We start from the raw sequence: 25,780 nt of genomic DNA on the forward strand, positions 1-25,780 counted from the left end.
GTAAGTCCCTGCTTGGCGAACCGTAAGTCCCTTCTTGGCCTTACTGTTCGCCAAGTCCGTGCTTGTCGAACCGTAAGTCCCTGCTTGGCGAACCGTAAGTCCCTGCTTGGCGAACCGCAAGTCCCTGCTTGGCGAACAGTAAGTCCCTGCTTGGCCTTACTGTTCGCCAAGTCCGTGCTTGTTGAACCGTAAGTCCCTGCTTGGCGAACCGCAAGTCCCTGCTTGGCGAACCGCAAGTCCCTGCTTGGCGAACCGCAAGTCCCTGCTTGGCGAACCGCAAGTCCCTGCTTGGCGAACCGCAAGTCCCTGCTTGGCGAACCGTAAGTCCCTTCTTGGCCTTACTGTTCGCCAAGTCCGTGCTTGTTGAACCGTAAGTCCCTGCTTGGTGAACCGTAAGTCCCTTCTTGGCCTTACTGTTCGCCAAGTCCGTGCTTGTTGAACCGTAAGTCCCTGCTTGGCGAACCGCAAGTCCCTGCTTGGCGAACAGTAAGTCCCTTCTTGGCCTTACTGTTCGCCAAGTCCGTGCTTGTTGAACCGTAAGTCCCTGCTTGGCGAACCGTAAGTCCCTGCTTGGCGAACCGTAAGTCCCTGCTTGGCGAACCGTAAGTCCCTGCTTGGCGAACCGTAAGTCCCTGCTTGGCGAACCGCAAGTCCCTGCTTGGCGAACCGTAAGTCCCTGCTTGGCGAACCGTAAGTCCCTTCTTGGCCTTACTGTTCGCCAAGTCCGTGCTTGTCGAACCGTAAGTCCCTGCTTGGCGAACCGTAAGTCCCTGCTTGGCGAACCGCAAGTCCCTGCTTGGCGAACAGTAAGTCCCTGCTTGGCCTTACTGTTCGCCAAGTCCGTGCTTGTTGAACCGTAAGTCCCTGCTTGGCGAACCGCAAGTCCCTGCTTGGCGAACCGCAAGTCCCTGCTTGGCGAACCGCAAGTCCCTGCTTGGCGAACCGCAAGTCCCTGCTTGGCGAACCGCAAGTCCCTGCTTGGCGAACCGTAAGTCCCTTCTTGGCCTTACTGTTCGCCAAGTCCGTGCTTGTTGAACCGTAAGTCCCTGCTTGGCGAACCGTAAGTCCCTTCTTGGCCTTACTGTTCGCCAAGTCCGTGCTTGTTGAACCGTAAGTCCCTGCTTGGCGAACCGCAAGTCCCTGCTTGGCGAACAGTAAGTCCCTTCTTGGCCTTACTGTTCGCCAAGTCCGTGCTTGTTGAACCGTAAGTCCCTGCTTGGCGAACCGTAAGTCCCTGCTTGGCGAACCGTAAGTCCCTGCTTGGCGAACCGTAAGTCCCTGCTTGGCGAACCGTAAGTCCCTGCTTGGCGAACCGTAAGTCCCTGCTTGGCGAACCGTAAGTCCCTGCTTGGCGAACCGTAAGTCCCTGCTTGGCGAACCGTAAGTCCCTGCTTGGCGAACCGTAAGTCCCTGCTTGGCGAACCGTAAGTCCCTGCTTGGCGAACCGCAAGTCCCTGCTTGGCGAACAGTAAGTCCCTTCTTGGCCTTACTGTTCGCCAAGTCCGTGCTTGTTGAACCGTAAGTCCCTGCTTGTTCAACCGTAAGTCCCTGCTTGGCGAACCGTAAGTCCCTGCTTGGCGAACCGTAAGTCCCTGCTTGGCGAACCGTAAGTCCCTGCTTGGCGAACCGTAAGTCCCTGCTTGGCGAACCGTAAGTCCCTTCTTGGCCTTACTGTTCGCCAAGTCCGTGCTTGTCGAACCGTAAGTCCCTGCTTGGCGAACCGTAAGTCCCTGCTTGGCCTTACTGTTCGCCAAGTCCGTGCTTGTTGAACCGTAAGTCCCTGCTTGGCGAACCGCAAGTCCCTGCTTGGCGAACAGTAAGTCCCTTCTTGGCCTTACTGTTCGCCAAGTCCGTGCTTGTTGAACCGTAAGTCCCTGCTTGGCGAACCGCAAGTCCCTGCTTGGCGAACAGTAAGTCCCTTCTTGGCCTTACTGTTCGCCAAGTCCGTGCTTGTTGAACCGTAAGTCCCTGCTTGGCGAACCGTAAGTCCCTGCTTGGCGAACCGTAAGTCCCTGCTTGGCGAACCGTAAGTCCCTGCTTGGCGAACCGTAAGTCCCTGCTTGGCGAACCGTAAGTCCCTGCTTGGCGAACAGTAAGTCCCTTCTTGGCCTTACTGTTCGCCAAGTCCGTGCTTGGCGAACCGTAAGTCCCTGCTTGGCGAACCGTAAGTCCCTGCTTGGCGAACCGTAAGTCCCTGCTTGGCGAACCGTAAGTCCCTGCTTGGCGAACCGCAAGTCCCTGCTTGGCGAACAGTAAGTCCCTTCTTGGCCTTACTGTTCGCCAAGTCCGTGCTTGTTGAACCGTAAGTCCCTGCTTGGCGAACCGTAAGTCCCTGCTTGGCGAACCGTAAGTCCCTGCTTGGCGAACCGTAAGTCCCTGCTTGGCGAACCGTAAGTCCCTGCTTGGCGAACCGCAAGTCCCTGCTTGGCGAACCGTAAGTCCCTGCTTGGCGAACCGTAAGTCCCTTCTTGGCCTTACTGTTCGCCAAGTCCGTGCTTGTCGAACCGTAAGTCCCTGCTTGGCGAACCGTAAGTCCCTGCTTGGCGAACCGCAAGTCCCTGCTTGGCGAACAGTAAGTCCCTGCTTGGCCTTACTGTTCGCCAAGTCCGTGCTTGTTGAACCGTAAGTCCCTGCTTGGCGAACCGCAAGTCCCTGCTTGGCGAACCGCAAGTCCCTGCTTGGCGAACCGCAAGTCCCTGCTTGGCGAACCGCAAGTCCCTGCTTGGCGAACCGCAAGTCCCTGCTTGGCGAACCGTAAGTCCCTTCTTGGCCTTACTGTTCGCCAAGTCCGTGCTTGTTGAACCGTAAGTCCCTGCTTGGCGAACCGTAAGTCCCTTCTTGGCCTTACTGTTCGCCAAGTCCGTGCTTGTTGAACCGTAAGTCCCTGCTTGGCGAACCGCAAGTCCCTGCTTTGCGAACAGTAAGTCCCTTCTTGGCCTTACTGTTCGCCAAGTCCGTGCTTGTTGAACCGTAAGTCCCTGCTTGGCGAACTGTAAGTCCCTGCTTGGCGAACCGTAAGTCCCTGCTTGGCGAACCGTAAGTCCCTGCTTGGCGAACCGTAAGTCCCTGCTTGGCGAACCGCAAGTCCCTGCTTGGCGAACCGTAAGTCCCTGCTTGGCGAACCGTAAGTCCCTTCTTGGCCTTACTGTTCGCCAAGTCCGTGCTTGTCGAACCGTAAGTCCCTGCTTGGCGAACCGTAAGTCCCTGCTTGGCGAACCGCAAGTCCCTGCTTGGCGAACAGTAAGTCCCTGCTTGGCCTTACTGTTCGCCAAGTCCGTGCTTGTTGAACCGTAAGTCCCTGCTTGGCGAACCGCAAGTCCCTGCTTGGCGAACCGCAAGTCCCTGCTTGGCGAACCGCAAGTCCCTGCTTGGCGAACCGTAAGTCCCTTCTTGGCCTTACTGTTCGCCAAGTCCGTGCTTGTTGAACCGTAAGTCCCTGCTTGGCGAACCGTAAGTCCCTTCTTGGCCTTACTGTTCGCCAAGTCCGTGCTTGTTGAACCGTAAGTCCCTGCTTGGCGAACCGCAAGTCCCTGCTTGGCGAACAGTAAGTCCCTTCTTGGCCTTACTGTTCGCCAAGTCCGTGCTTGTTGAACCGTAAGTCCCTGCTTGGCGAACCGTAAGTCCCTGCTTGGCGAACCGTAAGTCCCTGCTTGGCGAACCGTAAGTCCCTGCTTGGCGAACCGTAAGTCCCTGCTTGGCGAACCGTAAGTCCCTGCTTGGCGAACCGTAAGTCCCTGCTTGGCGAACCGTAAGTCCCTGCTTGGCGAACCGTAAGTCCCTGCTTGGCGAACCGCAAGTCCCTGCTTGGCGAACAGTAAGTCCCTTCTTGGCCTTACTGTTCGCCAAGTCCGTGCTTGTTGAACCGTAAGTCCCTGCTTGTTCAACCGTAAGTCCCTGCTTGGCGAACCGTAAGTCCCTGCTTGGCGAACCGTAAGTCCCTGCTTGGCGAACCGTAAGTCCCTGCTTGGCGAACCGTAAGTCCCTGCTTGGCGAACCGTAAGTCCCTTCTTGGCCTTACTGTTCGCCAAGTCCGTGCTTGTCGAACCGTAAGTCCCTGCTTGGCGAACCGTAAGTCCCTGCTTGGCGAACCGCAAGTCCCTGCTTGGCGAACAGTAAGTCCCTTCTTGGCCTTACTGTTCGCCAAGTCCGTGCTTGTTGAACCGTAAGTCTTACGGTTCAACAAGCACGGACTTGGCGAACCGCAAGTCCGTGCTTGTCGAACCGTAAGTCCCTGCTTGGCGAACCGTAAGTCCCTGCTTGGCGAACCGCAAGTCCCTGCTTGGCGAACAGTAAGTCCCTTCTTGGCCTTACTGTTCGCCAAGTCCGTGCTTGTTGAACCGTAAGTCCCTGCTTGGCGAACCGCAAGTCCCTGCTTGGCGAACAGTAAGTCCCTTCTTGGCCTTACTGTTCACCAAGTCCGTGCTTGTTGAACCGTAAGTCCCTGCTTGGCGAACCGTAAGTCCCTGCTTGGCGAACCGTAAGTCCCTGCTTGGCGAACCGTAAGTCCCTGCTTGGCGAACCGTAAGTCCCTGCTTGGCGAACCGTAAGTCCCTGCTTGGCGAACCGTAAGTCCCTGCTTGGCGAACCGCAAGTCCCTGCTTGGCGAACAGTAAGTCCCTTCTTGGCCTTACTGTTTGCCAAGTCCGTGCTTGTTGAACCGTAAGTCCCTGCTTGGCGAACCGTAAGTCCCTGCTTGGCGAACCGTAAGTCCCTGCTTGGCGAACCGTAAGTCCCTGCTTGGCGAACCGCAAGTCCCTGCTTGGCGAACAGTAAGTCCCTTCTTGGCTTTTCTGTTCGCCAAGTCCGTGCTTGTCGAACCGTAACTCCCTGCTTGTCGAACCGTAACTCCCTGCTTGGCGAACCGTAAGTCCCTACTTGGCGAACCGTAAGTCCCTGCTTGGCGAACCGCAAGTCCCTGCTTGGCGAACCGCAAGTCCCTGCTTGGCGAACCGCAAGTCCCTGCTTGGCGAACCGCAAGTCCCTGCTTGGCGAACCGCAAGTCCCTGCTTGGCGAACCGCAAGTCCCTGCTTGGCGAACCGCAAGTCCCTGCTTGGCGAACCGTAAGTCCCTGCTTGGCGAACAGTAAGTCCCTTCTTGGCCTTACTGTTCGCCAAGTCCGTGCTTGTTGAACCGTAAGTCCCTGCTTGGCGAACCGTAAGTCCCTGCTTGGCGAACCGTAAGTCCCTGCTTGGCGAACCGTAAGTCCCTGCTTGGCGAACCGCAAGTCCCTGCTTGGCGAACAGTAAGTCCCTTCTTGGCCTTACTGTTCGCCAAGTCTTAGCTTGTCGAACCGTAAGTCCCTGCTTGTCGAACCGTAAGTCCCTGCTTGGCGAACCGTAAGTCCCTGCTTGGCGAACCGTAAGTCCCTGCTTGGCGAACCGTAAGTCCCTGCTTGGCGAACCGTAAGTCCCTGCTTGGCGAACCGCAAGTCCCTGCTTGGCGAACAGTAAGTCCCTGCTTGGCCTTACTGTTCGCCAAGTCCGTGCTTGTTGAACCGTAAGTCCCTGCTTGTTGAACCGTAAGTCCCTGCTTGGCGAACCGCAAGTCCCTGCTTGGCGAACCGCAAGTCCCTGCTTGGCGAACCGCAAGTCCCTGCTTGGCGAACCGCAAGTCCCTGCTTGGCGAACCGTAAGTCCCTTCTTGGCCTTACTGTTCGCCAAGTCCGTGCTTGTTGAACCGTAAGTCCCTGCTTGGCGAACCGTAAGTCCCTTCTTGGCCTTACTGTTCGCCAAGTCCGTGCTTGTTGAACCGTAAGTCCCTGCTTGGCGAACCGCAAGTCCCTGCTTGGCGAACAGTAAGTCCCTTCTTGGCCTTACTGTTCGCCAAGTCCGTGCTTGTTGAACCGTAAGTCCCTGCTTGGCGAACCGTAAGTCCCTGCTTGGCGAACCGTAAGTCCCTGCTTGGCGAACCGTAAGTCCCTGCTTGGCGAACCGCAAGTCCCTGCTTGGCGAACCGTAAGTCCCTGCTTGGCGAACCGTAAGTCCCTTCTTGGCCTTACTGTTCGCCAAGTCCGTGCTTGTCGAACCGTAAGTCCCTGCTTGGCGAACCGTAAGTCCCTGCTTGGCGAACCGCAAGTCCCTGCTTGGCGAACAGTAAGTCCCTGCTTGGCCTTACTGTTCGCCAAGTCCGTGCTTGTTGAACCGTAAGTCCCTGCTTGGCGAACCGCAAGTCCCTGCTTGGCGAACCGCAAGTCCCTGCTTGGCGAACCGCAAGTCCCTGCTTGGCGAACCGCAAGTCCCTGCTTGGCGAACCGCAAGTCCCTGCTTGGCGAACCGTAAGTCCCTTCTTGGCCTTACTGTTCGCCAAGTCCGTGCTTGTTGAACCGTAAGTCCCTGCTTGGCGAACCGTAAGTCCCTTCTTGGCCTTACTGTTCGCCAAGTCCGTGCTTGTTGAACCGTAAGTCCCTGCTTGGCGAACCGCAAGTCCCTGCTTGGCGAACAGTAAGTCCCTTCTTGGCCTTACTGTTCGCCAAGTCCGTGCTTGTTGAACCGTAAGTCCCTGCTTGGCAAACCGTAAGTCCCTGCTTGGCGAACCGTAAGTCCCTGCTTGGCGAACCGTAAGTCCCTGCTTGGCGAACCGTAAGTCCCTGCTTGGCGAACCGTAAGTCCCTGCTTGGCGAACCGTAAGTCCCTGCTTGGCGAACCGTAAGTCCCTGCTTGGCGAACCGTAAGTCCCTGCTTGGCGAACCGCAAGTCCCTGCTTGGCGAACAGTAAGTCCCTTCTTGGCCTTACTGTTCGCCAAGTCCGTGCTTGTTGAACCGTAAGTCCCTGCTTGTTCAACCGTAAGTCCCTGCTTGGCGAACCGTAAGTCCCTGCTTGGCGAACCGTAAGTCCCTGCTTGGCGAACCGTAAGTCCCTGCTTGGCGAACCGCAAGTCCCTGCTTGGCGAACAGTAAGTCCCTTCTTGGCCTTACTGTTCGCCAAGTCCGTGCTTGTCGAACCGTAAGTCCCTGCTTGGCGAACCGTAAGTCCCTGCTTGGCGAACCGTAAGTCCCTGCTTGGCGAACCGCAAGTCCCTGCTTGGCGAACAGTAAGTCCCTTCTTGGCCTTACTGTTCGCCAAGTCCGTGCTTGTCGAACCGTAAGTCCCTGCTTGGCGAACCGTAAGTCCCTGCTTGGCGAACCGCAAGTCCCTGCTTGGCGAACAGTAAGTCCCTTCTTGGCCTTACTGTTCGCCAAGTCCGTGCTTGTTGAACCGTAAGTCCCTGCTTGGCGAACCGCAAGTCCCTGCTTGGCGAACAGTAAGTCCCTTCTTGGCCTTACTGTTCGCCAAGTCCGTGCTTGTTGAACCGTAAGTCCCTGCTTGGCGAACCGTAAGTCCCTGCTTGGCGAACCGTAAGTCCCTGCTTGGCGAACCGTAAGTCCCTGCTTGGCGAACCGTAAGTCCCTGCTTGGCGAACCGTAAGTCCCTGCTTGGCGAACAGTAAGTCCCTTCTTGGCCTTACTGTTCGCCAAGTCCGTGCTTGGCGAACCGTAAGTCCCTGCTTGGCGAACCGTAAGTCCCTGCTTGGCGAACCGTAAGTCCCTGCTTGGCGAACCGTAAGTCCCTGCTTGGCGAACCGCAAGTCCCTGCTTGGCGAACAGTAAGTCCCTTCTTGGCCTTACTGTTCGCCAAGTCCGTGCTTGTTGAACCGTAAGTCCCTGCTTGGCGAACCGTAAGTCCCTGCTTGGCGAACCGTAAGTCCCTGCTTGGCGAACCGTAAGTCCCTGCTTGGCGAACCGCAAGTCCCTGCTTGGCGAACCGCAAGTCCCTGCTTGGCGAACCGTAAGTCCCTGCTTGGCGAACCGTAAGTCCCTTCTTGGCCTTACTGTTCGCCAAGTCCGTGCTTGTCGAACCGTAAGTCCCTGCTTGGCGAACCGTAAGTCCCTGCTTGGCGAACCGCAAGTCCCTGCTTGGCGAACAGTAAGTCCCTGCTTGGCCTTACTGTTCGCCAAGTCCGTGCTTGTTGAACCGTAAGTCCCTGCTTGGCGAACCGCAAGTCCCTGCTTGGCGAACCGCAAGTCCCTGCTTGGCGAACCGCAAGTCCCTGCTTGGCGAACCGCAAGTCCCTGCTTGGCGAACCGTAAGTCCCTTCTTGGCCTTACTGTTCGCCAAGTCCGTGCTTGTTGAACCGTAAGTCCCTGCTTGGCGAACCGTAAGTCCCTTCTTGGCCTTACTGTTCGCCAAGTCCGTGCTTGTTGAACCGTAAGTCCCTGCTTGGCGAACCGCAAGTCCCTGCTTGGCGAACAGTAAGTCCCTTCTTGGCCTTACTGTTCGCCAAGTCCGTGCTTGTTGAACCGTAAGTCCCTGCTTGGCGAACCGTAAGTCCCTGCTTGGCGAACCGTAAGTCCCTGCTTGGCGAACCGTAAGTCCCTGCTTGGCGAACCGTAAGTCCCTGCTTGGCGAACCGCAAGTCCCTGCTTGGCGAACCGTAAGTCCCTGCTTGGCGAACCGTAAGTCCCTTCTTGGCCTTACTGTTCGCCAAGTCCGTGGTTGTCGAACCGTAAGTCCCTGCTTGGCGAACCGTAAGTCCCTGCTTGGCGAACCGCAAGTCCCTGCTTGGCGAACAGTAAGTCCCTGCTTGGCCTTACTGTTCGCCAAGTCCGTGCTTGTTGAACCGTAAGTCCCTGCTTGGCGAACCGCAAGTCCCTGCTTGGCGAACCGCAAGTCCCTGCTTGGCGAACCGCAAGTCCCTGCTTGGCGAACCGCAAGTCCCTGCTTGGCGAACCGTAAGTCCCTTCTTGGCCTTACTGTTCGCCAAGTCCGTGCTTGTTGAACCGTAAGTCCCTGCTTGGCGAACCGTAAGTCCCTTCTTGGCCTTACTGTTCGCCAAGTCCGTGCTTGTTGAACCGTAAGTCCCTGCTTGGCGAACCGCAAGTCCCTGCTTGGCGAACAGTAAGTCCCTTCTTGGCCTTACTGTTCGCCAAGTCCGTGCTTGTCGAACCGTAAGTCCCTGCTTGGCGAACCGTAAGTCCCTGCTTGGCGAACCGCAAGTCCCTGCTTGGCGAACAGTAAGTCCCTGCTTGGCGAACCGTAAGTCCCTGCTTGGCGAACCGCAAGTCCCTGCTTGGCGAACAGTAAGTCCCTTCTTGGCCTTACTGTTCGCCAAGTCCGTGCTTGTTGAACCGTAAGTCTTACGGTTCAACAAGCACGGACTTGGCGAACCGCAAGTCCGTGCTTGTCGAACCGTAAGTCCCTGCTTGGCGAACCGTAAGTCCCTGCTTGGCGAACCGCAAGTCCCTGCTTGGCGAACAGTAAGTCCCTGCTTGGCGAACCGTAAGTCCCTGCTTGGCGAACCGCAAGTCCCTGCTTGGCGAACAGTAAGTCCCTTCTTGGCCTTACTGTTCGCCAAGTCCGTGCTTGTTGAACCGTAAGTCTTACGGTTCAACAAGCACGGACTTGGCGAACCGCAAGTCCGTGCTTGTCGAACCGTAAGTCCCTGCTTGGCGAACCGTAAGTCCCTGCTTGGCGAACCGCAAGTCCCTGCTTGGCGAACAGTAAGTCCCTTCTTGGCCTTACTGTTCGCCAAGTCCGTGCTTGTTGAACCGTAAGTCCCTGCTTGGCGAACCGCAAGTCCCTGCTTGGCGAACAGTAAGTCCCTTCTTGGCCTTACTGTTCACCAAGTCCGTGCTTGTTGAACCGTAAGTCCCTGCTTGGCGAACCGTAAGTCCCTGCTTGGCGAACCGTAAGTCCCTGCTTGGCGAACCGTAAGTCCCTGCTTGGCGAACCGTAAGTCCCTGCTTGGCGAACCGTAAGTCCCTGCTTGGCGAACCGTAAGTCCCTGCTTGGCGAACCGTAAGTCCCTGCTTGGCGAACCGCAAGTCCCTGCTTGGCGAACAGTAAGTCCCTTCTTGGCTTTTCTGTTCGCCAAGTCCGTGCTTGTCGAACCGTAACTCCCTGCTTGTCGAACCGTAACTCCCTGCTTGGCGAACCGTAAGTCCCTACTTGGCGAACCGTAAGTCCCTGCTTGGCGAACCGTAAGTCCCTGCTTGGCGAACCGCAAGTCCCTGCTTGGCGAACCGCAAGTCCCTGCTTGGCGAACCGCAAGTCCCTGCTTGGCGAACCGCAAGTCCCTGCTTGGCGAACCGCAAGTCCCTGCTTGGCGAACCGTAAGTCCCTGCTTGGCGAACAGTAAGTCCCTTCTTGGCCTTACTGTTCGCCAAGTCCGTGCTTGTTGAACCGTAAGTCCCTGCTTGGCGAACCGTAAGTCCCTGCTTGGCGAACCGTAAGTCCCTGCTTGGCGAACCGTAAGTCCCTGCTTGGCGAACCGCAAGTCCCTGCTTGGCGAACAGTAAGTCCCTTCTTGGCCTTACTGTTCGCCAAGTCTTAGCTTGTCGAACCGTAAGTCCCTGCTTGTCGAACCGTAAGTCCCTGCTTGGCGAACCGTAAGTCCCTGCTTGGCGAACCGTAAGTCCCTGCTTGGCGAACCGTAAGTCCCTGCTTGGCGAACCGTAAGTCCCTGCTTGGCGAACCGCAAGTCCCTGCTTGGCGAACAGTAAGTCCCTGCTTGGCCTTACTGTTCGCCAAGTCCGTGCTTGTTGAACCGTAAGTCCCTGCTTGGCGAACCGCAAGTCCCTGCTTGGCGAACCGCAAGTCCCTGCTTGGCGAACCGCAAGTCCCTGCTTGGCGAACCGCAAGTCCCTGCTTGGCGAACCGCAAGTCCCTGCTTGGCGAACCGTAAGTCCCTTCTTGGCCTTACTGTTCGCCAAGTCCGTGCTTGTTGAACCGTAAGTCCCTGCTTGGCGAACCGTAAGTCCCTTCTTGGCCTTACTGTTCGCCAAGTCCGTGCTTGTTGAACCGTAAGTCCCTGCTTGGCGAACCGCAAGTCCCTGCTTGGCGAACAGTAAGTCCCTTCTTGGCCTTACTGTTCGCCAAGTCCGTGCTTGTTGAACCGTAAGTCCCTGCTTGGCGAACCGTAAGTCCCTGCTTGGCGAACCGTAAGTCCCTGCTTGGCGAACCGTAAGTCCCTGCTTGGCGAACCGTAAGTCCCTGCTTGGCGAACCGCAAGTCCCTGCTTGGCGAACCGTAAGTCCCTGCTTGGCGAACCGTAAGTCCCTTCTTGGCCTTACTGTTCGCCAAGTCCGTGCTTGTCGAACCGTAAGTCCCTGCTTGGCGAACCGTAAGTCCCTGCTTGGCGAACCGCAAGTCCCTGCTTGGCGAACAGTAAGTCCCTGCTTGGCCTTACTGTTCGCCAAGTCCGTGCTTGTTGAACCGTAAGTCCCTGCTTGGCGAACCGCAAGTCCCTGCTTGGCGAACCGCAAGTCCCTGCTTGGCGAACCGCAAGTCCCTGCTTGGCGAACCGCAAGTCCCTGCTTGGCGAACCGCAAGTCCCTGCTTGGCGAACCGTAAGTCCCTTCTTGGCCTTACTGTTCGCCAAGTCCGTGCCTGTTGAACCGTAAGTCCCTGCTTGGCGAACCGTAAGTCCCTTCTTGGCCTTACTGTTCGCCAAGTCCGTGCTTGTTGAACCGTAAGTCCCTGCTTGGCGAACCGCAAGTCCCTGCTTGGCGAACAGTAAGTCCCTTCTTGGCCTTACTGTTCGCCAAGTCCGTGCTTGTTGAACCGTAAGTCCCTGCTTGGCGAACCGTAAGTCCCTGCTTGGCGAACCGTAAGTCCCTGCTTGGCGAACCGTAAGTCCCTGCTTGGCGAACCGTAAGTCCCTGCTTGGCGAAACGTAAGTCCCTGCTTGGCGAACCGTAAGTCCCTGCTTGGCGAACCGTAAGTCCCTGCTTGGCGAACCGTAAGTCCCTGCTTGGCGAACCGCAAGTCCCTGCTTGGCGAACCGCAAGTCCCTGCTTGGCGAACCGTAAGTCCCTGCTTGGCGAACCGTAAGTCCCTGCTTGGCGAACCGTAAGTCCCTGCTTGGCGAACCGCAAGTCCCTGCTTGGCGAACAGTAAGTCCCTTCTTGGCTTTTCTGTTCGCCAAGTCCGTGCTTGTCGAACCGTAACTCCCTGCTTGTCGAACCGTAACTCCCTGCTTGGCGAACCGTAAGTCCCTACTTGGCGAACCGTAAGTCCCTGCTTGGCGAACCGTAAGTCCCTGCTTGGCGAACCGCAAGTCCCTGCTTGGCGAACCGCAAGTCCCTGCTTGGCGAACCGCAAGTCCCTGCTTGGCGAACCGCAAGTCCCTGCTTGGCGAACCGCAAGTCCCTGCTTGGCGAACCGTAAGTCCCTGCTTGGCGAACAGTAAGTCCCTTCTTGGCCTTACTGTTCGCCAAGTCCGTGCTTGTTGAACCGTAAGTCCCTGCTTGGCGAACCGTAAGTCCCTGCTTGGCGAACCGTAAGTCCCTGCTTGGCGAACCGTAAGTCCCTGCTTGGCGAACCGCAAGTCCCTGCTTGGCGAACAGTAAGTCCCTTCTTGGCCTTACTGTTCGCCAAGTCTTAGCTTGTCGAACCGTAAGTCCCTGCTTGTCGAACCGTAAGTCCCTGCTTGGCGAACCGTAAGTCCCTGCTTGGCGAACCGTAAGTCCCTGCTTGGCGAACCGTAAGTCCCTGCTTGGCGAACCGTAAGTCCCTGCTTGGCGAACCGCAAGTCCCTGCTTGGCGAACAGTAAGTCCCTGCTTGGCCTTACTGTTCGCCAAGTCCGTGCTTGTTGAACCGTAAGTCCCTGCTTGGCGAACCGCAAGTCCCTGCTTGGCGAACCGCAAGTCCCTGCTTGGCGAACCGCAAGTCCCTGCTTGGCGAACCGCAAGTCCCTGCTTGGCGAACCGCAAGTCCCTGCTTGGCGAACCGTAAGTCCCTTCTTGGCCTTACTGTTCGCCAAGTCCGTGCTTGTTGAACCGTAAGTCCCTGCTTGGCGAACCGTAAGTCCCTTCTTGGCCTTACTGTTCGCCAAGTCCGTGCTTGTTGAACCGTAAGTCCCTGCTTGGCGAACCGCAAGTCCCTGCTTGGCGAACAGTAAGTCCCTTCTTGGCCTTACTGTTCGCCAAGTCCGTGCTTGTTGAACCGTAAGTCCCTGCTTGGCGAACCGTAAGTCCCTGCTTGGCGAACCGTAAGTCCCTGCTTGGCGAACCGTAAGTCCCTGCTTGGCGAACCGTAAGTCCCTGCTTGGCGAACCGCAAGTCCCTGCTTGGCGAACCGTAAGTCCCTGCTTGGCGAACCGTAAGTCCCTTCTTGGCCTTACTGTTCGCCAAGTCCGTGCTTGTCGAACCGTAAGTCCCTGCTTGGCGAACCGTAAGTCCCTGCTTGGCGAACCGCAAGTCCCTGCTTGGCGAACAGTAAGTCCCTGCTTGGCCTTACTGTTCGCCAAGTCCGTGCTTGTTGAACCGTAAGTCCCTGCTTGGCGAACCGCAAGTCCCTGCTTGGCGAACCGCAAGTCCCTGCTTGGCGAACCGCAAGTCCCTGCTTGGCGAACCGCAAGTCCCTGCTTGGCGAACCGCAAGTCCCTGCTTGGCGAACCGTAAGTCCCTTCTTGGCCTTACTGTTCGCCAAGTCCGTGCCTGTTGAACCGTAAGTCCCTGCTTGGCGAACCGTAAGTCCCTTCTTGGCCTTACTGTTCGCCAAGTCCGTGCTTGTTGAACCGTAAGTCCCTGCTTGGCGAACCGCAAGTCCCTGCTTGGCGAACAGTAAGTCCCTTCTTGGCCTTACTGTTCGCCAAGTCCGTGCTTGTTGAACCGTAAGTCCCTGCTTGGCGAACCGTAAGTCCCTGCTTGGCGAACCGTAAGTCCCTGCTTGGCGAACCGTAAGTCCCTGCTTGGCGAACCGTAAGTCCCTGCTTGGCGAAACGTAAGTCCCTGCTTGGCGAACCGTAAGTCCCTGCTTGGCGAACCGTAAGTCCCTGCTTGGCGAACCGTAAGTCCCTGCTTGGCGAACCGCAAGTCCCTGCTTGGCGAACCGCAAGTCCCTGCTTGGCGAACCGCAAGTCCCTGCTTGGCGAACAGTAAGTCCCTTCTTGGCCTTACTGTTCGCCAAGTCCGTGCTTGTTGAACCGTAAGTCCCTGCTTGTTCAACCGTAAGTCCCTGCTTGGCGAACCGTAAGTCCCTGCTTGGCGAACCGTAAGTCCCTGCTTGGCGAACCGTAAGTCCCTGCTTGGCGAACCGTAAGTCCCTGCTTGGCGAACCGTAAGTCCCTTCTTGGCCTTACTGTTCGCCAAGTCCATGCTTGTCGAACCGTAAGTCCCTGCTTGGCGAACCGTAAGTCCCTGCTTGGCGAACCGCAAGTCCCTGCTTGGCGAACAGTAAGTCCCTTCTTGGCCTTACTGTTCGCCAAGTCCGTGCTTGTTGAACCGTAAGTCTTACGGTTCAACAAGCACGGACTTGGCGAACCGCAAGTCCGTGCTTGTCGAACCGTAAGTCCCTGCTTGGCGAACCGCAAGTCCCTGCTTGGCGAACCGCAAGTCCCTGCTTGGCGAACTGTAAGTCCCTGCTTGGCGAACAGTAAGTCCCTTCTTGGCCTTACTGTTCGCCAAGTCCGTGCTTGTTGAACCGTAAGTCCCTGCTTGGCGAACCGTAAGTCCCTGCTTGGCGAACCGTAAGTCCCTGCTTGGCGAACCGTAAGTCCCTGCTTGGCGAACCGCAAGTCCCTGCTTGGCGAACAGTAAGTCCCTTCTTGGCCTTACTGTTCGCCAAGTCCGTGCTTGTTGAACCGTAAGTCCCTGCTTGGCGAACCGTAAGTCCCTGCTTGGCGAACCGTAAGTCCCTGCTTGGCGAACCGTAAGTCCCTGCTTGGCGAACCGTAAGTCCCTGCTTGGCGAACCGTAAGTCCCTGCTTGGCGAACCGTAAGTCCCTGCTTGGCGAACAGTAAGTCCCTGCTTGGCGAACCGCAAGTCCCTGCTTGGCGAACAGTAAGTCCCTTCTTGGCCTTACTGTTCGCCAAGTCCGTGCTTGTTGAACCGTAAGTCCCTGCTTGACGAACCGTAAGTCCCTGCTTGGCGAACCGTAAGTCCCTGCTTGGCGAACCGTAAGTCCCTGCTTGGCGAACCGTAAGTCCCTGCTTGGCGAACCGTAAGTCCCTGCTTGGCGAACAGTAAGTCCCTTCTTGGCCTTACTGTTCGCCAAGTCCGTGGTTGTTGAACCGTAAGTCCCTGCTTGTTGAACCGTAAGTCCCTGCTTGGCGAACCGTAAGTCCCTGCTTGGCGAACCGTAAGTCCCTGCTTGGCGAACCGTAAGTCCCTGCTTGGCGAACCGTAAGTCCCTGCTTGGCGAACCGCAAGTCCCTGCTTGGCGAACCGTAAGTCCCTGCTTGGCGAACCGTAAGTCCCTTCTTGGCCTTACTGTTCGCCAAGTCCGTGCTTGTCGAACCGTAAGTCCCTGCTTGGCGAACCGTAAGTCCCTGCTTGGCGAACCGCAAGTCCCTGCTTGGCGAACAGTAAGTCCCTGCTTGGCCTTACTGTTCGCCAAGTCCGTGCTTGTTGAACCGTAAGTCCCTGCTTGGCGAACCGCAAGTCCCTGCTTGGCGAACCGCAAGTCCCTGCTTGGCGAACCGCAAGTCCCTGCTTGGCGAACCGCAAGTCCCTGCTTGGCGAACCGTAAGTCCCTTCTTGGCCTTACTGTTCGCCAAGTCCGTGCTTGTTGAACCGTAAGTCCCTGCTTGGCGAACCGTAAGTCCCTTCTTGGCCTTACTGTTCGCCAAGTCCGTGCTTGTTGAACCGTAAGTCCCTGCTTGGCGAACCGCAAGTCCCTGCTTGGCGAACAGTAAGTCCCTTCTTGGCCTTACTGTTCGCCAAGTCCGTGCTTGTCGAACCGTAAGTCCCTGCTTGGCGAACCGTAAGTCCCTGCTTGGCGAACCGCAAGTCCCTGCTTGGCGAACAGTAAGTCCCTGCTTGGCGAACCGTAAGTCCCTGCTTGGCGAACCGCAAGTCCCTGCTTGGCGAACAGTAAGTCCCTTCTTGGCCTTACTGTTCGCCAAGTCCGTGCTTGTTGAACCGTAAGTCTTACGGTTCAACAAGCACGGACTTGGCGAACCGCAAGTCCGTGCTTGTCGAACCGTAAGTCCCTGCTTGGCGAACCGTAAGTCCCTGCTTGGCGAACCGCAAGTCCCTGCTTGGCGAACAGTAAGTCCCTTCTTGGCCTTACTGTTCGCCAAGTCCGTGCTTGTTGAACCGTAAGTCCCTGCTTGGCGAACCGCAAGTCCCTGCTTGGCGAACAGTAAGTCCCTTCTTGGCCTTACTGTTCACCAAGTCCGTGCTTGTTGAACCGTAAGTCCCTGCTTGGCGAACCGTAAGTCCCTGCTTGGCGAACCGTAAGTCCCTGCTTGGCGAACCGTAAGTCCCTGCTTGGCGAACCGTAAGTCCCTGCTTGGCGAACCGTAAGTCCCTGCTTGGCGAACCGTAAGTCCCTGCTTGGCGAACCGTAAGTCCCTGCTTGGCGAACCGTAAGTCCCTGCTTGGCGAACAGTAAGTCCCTGCTTGGCGAACCGCAAGTCCCTGCTTGGCGAACAGTAAGTCCCTTCTTGGCCTTACTGTTCGCCAAGTCCGTGCTTGTTGAACCGTAAGTCCCTGCTTGACGAACCGTAAGTCCCTGCTTGGCGAACCGTAAGTCCCTGCTTGGCGAACCGTAAGTCCCTGCTTGGCGAACCGTAAGTCCCTGCTTGGCGAACCGTAAGTCCCTGCTTGGCGAACCGCAAGTCCCTGCTTGGCGAACCGCAAGTCCCTGCTTGGCGAACCGTAAGTCCCTGCTTGGCGAACAGTAAGTCCCTTCTTGGCCTTACTGTTCGCCAAGTCCGTGGTTGTTGAACCGTAAGTCCCTGCTTGTTGAACCGTAAGTCCCTGCTTGGCGAACCGTAAGTCCCTGCTTGGCGAACCGTAAGTCCCTGCTTGGCGAACCGTAAGTCCCTGCTTGGCGAACCGTAAGTCCCTGCTTGGCGAACCGCAAGTCCCTGCTTGGCGAACCGTAAGTCCCTGCTTGGCGAACCGTAAGTCCCTTCTTGGCCTTACTGTTCGCCAAGTCCGTGCTTGTCGAACCGTAAGTCCCTGCTTGGCGAACCGTAAGTCCCTGCTTGGCGAACCGCAAGTCCCTGCTTGGCGAACAGTAAGTCCCTGCTTGGCCTTACTGTTCGCCAAGTCCGTGCTTGTTGAACCGTAAGTCCCTGCTTGGCGAACCGCAAGTCCCTGCTTGGCGAACCGCAAGTCCCTGCTTGGCGAACCGCAAGTCCCTGCTTGGCGAACCGCAAGTCCCTGCTTGGCGAACCGTAAGTCCCTTCTTGGCCTTACTGTTCGCCAAGTCCGTGCTTGTTGAACCGTAAGTCCCTGCTTGGCGAACCGTAAGTCCCTTCTTGGCCTTACTGTTCGCCAAGTCCGTGCTTGTTGAACCGTAAGTCCCTGCTTGGCGAACCGCAAGTCCCTGCTTGGCGAACAGTAAGTCCCTTCTTGGCCTTACTGTTCGCCAAGTCCGTGCTTGTCGAACCGTAAGTCCCTGCTTGGCGAACCGTAAGTCCCTGCTTGGCGAACCGCAAGTCCCTGCTTGGCGAACAGTAAGTCCCTGCTTGGCGAACCGTAAGTCCCTGCTTGGCGAACCGCAAGTCCCTGCTTGGCGAACAGTAAGTCCCTTCTTGGCCTTACTGTTCGCCAAGTCCGTGCTTGTTGAACCGTAAGTCTTACGGTTCAACAAGCACGGACTTGGCGAACCGCAAGTCCGTGCTTGTCGAACCGTAAGTCCCTGCTTGGCGAACCGTAAGTCCCTGCTTGGCGAACCGCAAGTCCCTGCTTGGCGAACAGTAAGTCCCTTCTTGGCCTTACTGTTCGCCAAGTCCGTGCTTGTTGAACCGTAAGTCCCTGCTTGGCGAACCGCAAGTCCCTGCTTGGCGAACAGTAAGTCCCTTCTTGGCCTTACTGTTCACCAAGTCCGTGCTTGTTGAACCGTAAGTCCCTGCTTGGCGAACCGTAAGTCCCTGCTTGGCGAACCGTAAGTCCCTGCTTGGCGAACCGTAAGTCCCTGCTTGGCGAACCGTAAGTCCCTGCTTGGCGAACCGTAAGTCCCTGCTTGGCGAACCGTAAGTCCCTGCTTGGCGAACCGCAAGTCCCTGCTTGGCGAACAGTAAGTCCCTTCTTGGCCTTACTGTTTGCCAAGTCCGTGCTTGTTGAACCGTAAGTCCCTGCTTGGCGAACCGTAAGTCCCTGCTTGGCGAACCGTAAGTCCCTGCTTGGCGAACCGTAAGTCCCTGCTTGGCGAACCGTAAGTCCCTGCTTGGCGAACCGCAAGTCCCTGCTTGGCGAACAGTAAGTCCCTGCTTGGCCTTTCTGTTCGCCAAGTCCGTGCTTGTCGAACCGTAACTCCCTGCTTGTCGAACCGTAACTCCCTGCTTGGCGAACCGTAAGTCCCTACTTGGCGAACCGTAAGTCCCTGCTTGGCGAACCGTAAGTCCCTGCTTGGCGAACCGCAAGTCCCTGCTTGGCGAACCGCAAGTCCCTGCTTGGCGAACCGCAAGTCCCTGCTTGGCGAACCGCAAGTCCCTGCTTGGCGAACCGCAAGTCCCTGCTTGGCGAACCGTAAGTCCCTGCTTGGCGAACAGTAAGTCCCTTCTTGGCCTTACTGTTCGCCAAGTCCGTGCTTGTTGAACCGTAAGTCCCTGCTTGGCGAACCGTAAGTCCCTGCTTGGCGAACCGTAAGTCCCTGCTTGGCGAACCGTAAGTCCCTGCTTGGCGAACCGCAAGTCCCTGCTTGGCGAACAGTAAGTCCCTTCTTGGCCTTACTGTTCGCCAAGTCTTAGCTTGTCGAACCGTAAGTCCCTGCTTGGCGAACCGTAAGTCCCTGCTTGGCGAACCGTAAGTCCCTGCTTGGCGAACCGTAAGTCCCTGCTTGGCGAACCGTAAGTCCCTGCTTGGCGAACCGTAAGTCCCTGCTTGGCGAACCGCAAGTCCCAGCTTGGCGAACAGTAAGTCCCTGCTTGGCCTTACTGTTCGCCAAGTCCGTGCTTGTTGAACCGTAAGTCCCTGCTTGGCGAACCGCAAGTCCCTGCTTGGCGAACCGCAAGTCCCTGCTTGGCGAACCGCAAGTCCCTGCTTGGCGAACCGCAAGTCCCTGCTTGGCGAACCGCAAGTCCCTGCTTGGCGAACCGTAAGTCCCTTCTTGGCCTTACTGTTCGCCAAGTCCGTGCTTGTTGAACCGTAAGTCCCTGCTTGGCGAACCGTAAGTCCCTTCTTGGCCTTACTGTTCGCCAAGTCCGTGCTTGTTGAACCGTAAGTCCCTGCTTGGCGAACCGCAAGTCCCTGCTTGGCGAACAGTAAGTCCCTTCTTGGCCTTACTGTTCGCCAAGTCCGTGCTTGTTGAACCGTAAGTCCCTGCTTGGCGAACCGTAAGTCCCTGCTTGGCGAACCGTAAGTCCCTGCTTGGCGAACCGTAAGTCCCTGCTTGGCGAACCGTAAGTCCCTGCTTGGCGAACCGCAAGTCCCTGCTTGGCGAACCGTAAGTCCCTGCTTGGCGAACCGTAAGTCCCTTCTTGGCCTTACTGTTCGCCAAGTCCGTGCTTGTCGAACCGTAAGTCCCTGCTTGGCGAACCGTAAGTCCCTGCTTGGCGAACCGCAAGTCCCTGCTTGGCGAACAGTAAGTCCCTGCTTGGCCTTACTGTTCGCCAAGTCCGTGCTTGTTGAACCGTAAGTCCCTGCTTGGCGAACCGCAAGTCCCTGCTTGGCGAACCGCAAGTCCCTGCTTGGCGAACCGCAAGTCCCTGCTTGGCGAACCGCAAGTCCCTGCTTGGCGAACCGTAAGTCCCTTCTTGGCCTTACTGTTCGCCAAGTCCGTGCTTGTTGAACCGTAAGTCCCTGCTTGGCGAACCGTAAGTCCCTTCTTGGCCTTACTGTTCGCCAAGTCCGTGCTTGTTGAACCGTAAGTCCCTGCTTGGCGAACCGCAAGTCCCTGCTTGGCGAACAGTAAGTCCCTTCTTGGCCTTACTGTTCGCCAAGTCCGTGCTTGTTGAACCGTAAGTCCCTGCTTGGCGAACCGTAAGTCCCTGCTTGGCGAACCGTAAGTCCCTGCTTGGCGAACCGTAAGTCCCTGCTTGGCGAACCGTAAGTCCCTGCTTGGCGAACCGTAAGTCCCTGCTTGGCGAACCGTAAGTCCCTGCTTGGCGAACCGTAAGTCCCTGCTTGGCGAACCGTAAGTCCCTGCTTGGCGAACCGCAAGTCCCTGCTTGGCGAACAGTAAGTCCCTTCTTGGCCTTACTGTTCGCCAAGTCCGTGCTTGTTGAACCGTAAGTCCCTGCTTGTTCAACCGTAAGTCCCTGCTTGGCGAACCGTAAGTCCCTGCTTGGCGAACCGTAAGTCCCTGCTTGGCGAACCGTAAGTCCCTGCTTGGCGAACCGTAAGTCCCTGCTTGGCGAACCGTAAGTCCCTTCTTGGCCTTACTGTTCGCCAAGTCCATGCTTGTCGAACCGTAAGTCCCTGCTTGGCGAACCGTAAGTCCCTGCTTGGCGAACCGCAAGTCCCTGCTTGGCGAACAGTAAGTCCCTTCTTGGCCTTACTGTTCGCCAAGTCCGTGCTTGTTGAACCGTAAGTCTTACGGTTCAACAAGCACGGACTTGGCGAACCGCAAGTCCGTGCTTGTCGAACCGTAAGTCCCTGCTTGGCGAACCGCAAGTCCCTGCTTGGCGAACCGCAAGTCCCTGCTTGGCGAACCGTAACTCCCTACTTGTCGAACCGTAACTCCCTGCTTGGCGAACCGTAAGTCCCTACTTGGCGAACCGTAAGTCCCTGCTTGGCGAACCATAAGTCCCTGCTTGGCGAACCGCAAGTCCCTGCTTGGCGAACCGCAAGTCCCTGCTTGGCGAACCGCAAGTCCCTGCTTGGCGAACCGTAAGTCCCTTCTTGGCCTTACTGTTCGCCAAGTCCGTGCTTGTTGAACCGTAAGTCCCTGCTTGGCGAACCGTAAGTCCCTTCTTGGCCTTACTGTTCGCCAAGTCCGTGCTTGTTGAACCGTAAGTCCCTGCTTGGCGAACCGCAAGTCCCTGCTTGGCGAACAGTAAGTCCCTTCTTGGCCTTACTGTTCGCCAAGTCCGTGCTTGTTGAACCGTAAGTCCCTGCTTGGCGAACCGTAAGTCCCTGCTTGGCGAACCGTAAGTCCCTGCTTGGCGAACCGTAAGTCCCTGCTTGGCGAACCGTAAGTCCCTGCTTGGCGAACCGTAAGTCCCTGCTTGGCGAACCGTAAGTCCCTGCTTGGCGAACCGTAAGTCCCTGCTTGGCGAACCGTAAGTCCCTGCTTGGCGAACCGTAAGTCCCTGCTTGGCGAACCGCAAGTCCCTGCTTGGCGAACAGTAAGTCCCTTCTTGGCCTTACTGTTCGCCAAGTCCGTGCTTGTTGAACCGTAAGTCCCTGCTTGTTCAACCGTAAGTCCCTGCTTGGCGAACCGTAAGTCCCTGCTTGGCGAACCGTAAGTCCCTGCTTGGCGAACCGTAAGTCCCTGCTTGGCGAACCGTAAGTCCCTGCTTGGCGAACCGTAAGTCCCTTCTTGGCCTTACTGTTCGCCAAGTCCATGCTTGTCGAACCGTAAGTCCCTGCTTGGCGAACCGTAAGTCCCTGCTTGGCGAACCGCAAGTCCCTGCTTGGCGAACAGTAAGTCCCTTCTTGGCCTTACTGTTCGCCAAGTCCGTGCTTGTTGAACCGTAAGTCTTACGGTTCAACAAGCACGGACTTGGCGAACCGCAAGTCCGTGCTTGTCGAACCGTAAGTCCCTGCTTGGCGAACCGCAAGTCCCTGCTTGGCGAACCGCAAGTCCCTGCTTGGCGAACTGTAAGTCCCTGCTTGGCGAACAGTAAGTCCCTTCTTGGCCTTACTGTTCGCCAAGTCCGTGCTTGTTGAACCGTAAGTCCCTGCTTGGCGAACCGTAAGTCCCTGCTTGGCGAACCGTAAGTCCCTGCTTGGCGAACCGTAAGTCCCTGCTTGGCGAACCGCAAGTCCCTGCTTGGCGAACAGTAAGTCCCTTCTTGGCCTTACTGTTCGCCAAGTCCGTGCTTGTTGAACCGTAAGTCCCTGCTTGGCGAACCGTAAGTCCCTGCTTGGTGAACCGTAAGTCCCTGCTTGGCGAACCGTAAGTCCCTGCTTGGCGAACCGTAAGTCCCTGCTTGGCGAACCGTAAGTCCCTGCTTGGCGAACCGTAAGTCCCTGCTTGGCGAACAGTAAGTCCCTGCTTGGCGAACCGCAAGTCCCTGCTTGGCGAACAGTAAGTCCCTTCTTGGCCTTACTGTTCGCCAAGTCCGTGCTTGTTGAACCGTAAGTCCCTGCTTGACGAACCGTAAGTCCCTGCTTGGCGAACCGTAAGTCCCTGCTTGGCGAACCGTAAGTCCCTGCTTGGCGAACCGTAAGTCCCTGCTTGGCGAACCGTAAGTCCCTGCTTGGCGAACCGCAAGTCCCTGCTTGGCGAACCGCAAGTCCCTGCTTGGCGAACCGTAAGTCCCTGCTTGGCGAACAGTAAGTCCCTTCTTGGCCTTACTGTTCGCCAAGTCCGTGGTTGTTGAACCGTAAGTCCCTGCTTGTTGAACCGTAAGTCCCTGCTTGGCGAACCGTAAGTCCCTGCTTGGCGAACCGTAAGTCCCTGCTTGGCGAACCGTAAGTCCCTGCTTGGCGAACCGTAAGTCCCTGCTTGGCGAACCGTAAGTCCCTTCTTGGCCTTACGGTTCGCCAAGTCCGTGCTTGTCGAACCGTAAGTCCCTGCTTGGCGAACCGTAAGTCCCTGCTTGGCGAACCGCAAGTCCCTGCTTGGCGAACAGTAAGTCCCTTCTTGGCCTTACTGTTCGCCAAGTCCGTGCTTGTTGAACCGTAAGTCCCTGCTTGGCGAACCGCAAGTCCCTGCTTGGCGAACAGTAAGTCCCTTCTTGGCCTTACTGTTCACCAAGTCCGTGCTTGTTGAACCGTAAGTCCCTGCTTGGCGAACCGTAAGTCCCTGCTTGGCGAACCGTAAGTCCCTGCTTGGCGAACCGTAAGTCCCTGCTTGGCGAACCGTAAGTCCCTGCTTGGCGAACCGCAAGTCCCTGCTTGGCGAACAGTAAGTCCCTTCTTGGCCTTACTGTTTGCCAAGTCCGTGCTTGTTGAACCGTAAGTCCCTGCTTGGCGAACCGTAAGTCCCTGCTTGGCGAACCGTAAGTCCCTGCTTGGCGAACCGTAAGTCCCTGCTTGGCGAACCGTAAGTCCCTGCTTAGCGAACCGCAAGTCCCTGCTTGGCGAACAGTAAGTCCCTTCTTGGCTTTTCTGTTCGCCAAGTCCGTGCTTGTCGAACCGTAACTCCCTACTTGTCGAACCGTAACTCCCTGCTTGGCGAACCGTAAGTCCCTACTTGGCGAACCGTAAGTCCCTGCTTGGCGAACCATAAGTCCCTGCTTGGCGAACCGCAAGTCCCTGCTTGGCGAACCGCAAGTCCCTGCTTGGCGAACCGCAAGTCCCTGCTTGGCGAACCGCAAGTCCCTGCTTGGCGAACCGCAAGTCCCTGCTTGGCGAACCGTAAGTCCCTGCTTGGCGAACAGTAAGTCCCTTCTTGGCCTTACTGTTCGCCAAGTCCGTGCTTGTTGAACCGTAAGTCCCTGCTTGGCGAACCGTAAGTCCCTGCTTGGCGAACCGTAAGTCCCTGCTTGGCGAACCGTAAGTCCCTGCTTGGCGAACCGTAAGTCCCTGCTTGGCGAACAGTAAGTCCCTGCTTGGCGAACCGCAAGTCCCTGCTTGGCGAACAGTAAGTCCCTTCTTGGCCTTACTGTTCGCCAAGTCCGTGCTTGTTGAACCGTAAGTCCCTGCTTGACGAACCGTAAGTCCCTGCTTGGCGAACCGTAAGTCCCTGCTTGGCGAACCGTAAGTCCCTGCTTGGCGAACCGTAAGTCCCTGCTTGACGAAACGGAAGTCCCTGCTTGGCGAACCGCAAGTCCCTGCTTGGCGAACCGTAAGTCCCTGCTTGGCGAACCGTAAGTCCCTGCTTGGCGAACCGTAAGTCCCTTCTTGGCCTTACTGTTCGCCAAGTCCGTGCTTGTCGAACCGTAAGTCCCTGCTTGGCGAACCGTAAGTCCCTGCTTGGCGAACCGTAAGTCCCTGCTTGGCGAACCGCAAGTCCCTGCTTGGCGAACCGTAAGTCCCTGCTTGGCGAACCGTAAGTCCCTGCTTGGCGAACCGTAAGTCCCTGCTTGGCGAACCGCAAGTCCCTGCTTGGCGAACCGCAAGTCCCTGCTTGGCGAACCGTAAGTCCCTGCTTGGCGAACCGTAAGTCCCTTCTTGGCCTTACTGTTCGCCAAGTCCGTGCTTGTCGAACCGTAAGTCCCTGCTTGGCGAACCGTAAGTCCCTGCTTGGCGAACCGTAAGTCCCTGCTTGGCGAACCGCAAGTCCCTGCTTGGCGAACTGTAAGTCCCTGCTTGGCGAACAGTAAGTCCCTTCTTGGCCTTACTGTTCGCCAAGTCCGTGCTTGTTGAACCGTAAGTCCCTGCTTGGCGAACCGTAAGTCCCTGCTTGGCGAACCGTAAGTCCCTGCTTGGCGAACCGTAAGTCCCTGCTTGGCGAACCGCAAGTCCCTGCTTGGCGAACAGTAAGTCCCTTCTTGGCCTTACTGTTCGCCAAGTCCGTGCTTGTTGAACCGTAAGTCCCTGCTTGGCGAACCGTAAGTCCCTGCTTGGCGAACCGTAAGTCCCTGCTTGGCGAACCGTAAGTCCCTGCTTGGCGAACCGTAAGTCCCTGCTTGGCGAACCGTAAGTCCCTGCTTGGCGAACAGTAAGTCCCTGCTTGGCGAACCGCAAGTCCCTGCTTGGCGAACAGTAAGTCCCTTCTTGGCCTTACTGTTCGCCAAGTCCGTGCTTGTTGAACCGTAAGTCCCTGCTTGGCGAACCGTAAGTCCCTGCTTGGCGAACCGTAAGTCCCTGCTTGGCGAACCGTAAGTCCCTGCTTGGCGAACCGCAAGTCCCTGCTTGGCGAACAGTAAGTCCCTTCTTGGCCTTACTGTTCGCCAAGTCCGTGCTTGTTGAACCATAAGTCCCTGCTTGGCGAACCGTAAGTCCCTGCTTGGTGAACCGTAAGTCCCTGCTTGGCGAACCGTAAGTCCCTGCTTGGCGAACCGTAAGTCCCTGCTTGGCGAACCGTAAGTCCCTGCTTGGCGAACAGTAAGTCCCTGCTTGGCGAACCGCAAGTCCCTGCTTGGCGAACAGTAAGTCCCTTCTTGGCCTTACTGTTCGCCAAGTCCGTGCTTGTTGAACCGTAAGTCCCTGCTTGTTGAACCGTAAGTCCCTGCTTGGCGAACCGTAAGTCCCTGCTTGGCGAACCGTAAGTCCCTGCTTGGCGAACCGTAAGTCCCTGCTTGGCGAACCGCAAGTCCCTGCTTGGCGAACCGCAAGTCCCTGCTTGGCGAACCGCAAGTCCCTGCTTGGCGAACCGCAAGTCCCTGCTTGGCGAACCGCAAGTCCCTGCTTGGCGAACAGTAAGTCCCTTCTTGGCCTTACTGTTCGCCAAGTCCGTGGTTGTTGAACCGTAAGTCCCTGCTTGTTGAACCGTAAGTCCCTGCTTGGCGAACCGTAAGTCCCTGCTTGGCGAACCGTAAGTCCCTGCTTGGCGAACCGTAAGTCCCTGCTTGGCGAACCGTAAGTCCCTGCTTGGCGAACCGTAAGTCCCTTCTTGGCCTTACTGTTCGCCAAGTCCGTGCTTGTCGAACCGTAAGTCCCTGCTTGGCGAACCGTAAGTCCCTGCTTGGCGAACCGTAAGTCCCTGCTTGGCGAACCGCAAGTCCCTGCTTGGCGAACCGTAAGTCCCTGCTTGGCGAACCGTAAGTCCCTGCTTGGCGAACCGTAAGTCCCTGCTTGGCGAACCGCAAGTCCCTGCTTGGCGAACCGCAAGTCCCTGCTTGGCGAACCGTAAGTCCCTGCTTGGCGAACCGTAAGTCCCTTCTTGGCCTTACTGTTCGCCAAGTCCGTGC

The sequence above is a fragment of the Anarhichas minor genome, unplaced genomic scaffold (assembly GCF_050575085.1).
Source record: "Anarhichas minor isolate MPS153535 unplaced genomic scaffold, ASM5057508v1 ptg000033l, whole genome shotgun sequence".
NCBI classification, from domain to species: Eukaryota; Metazoa; Chordata; class Actinopteri; order Perciformes; family Anarhichadidae; genus Anarhichas; species Anarhichas minor.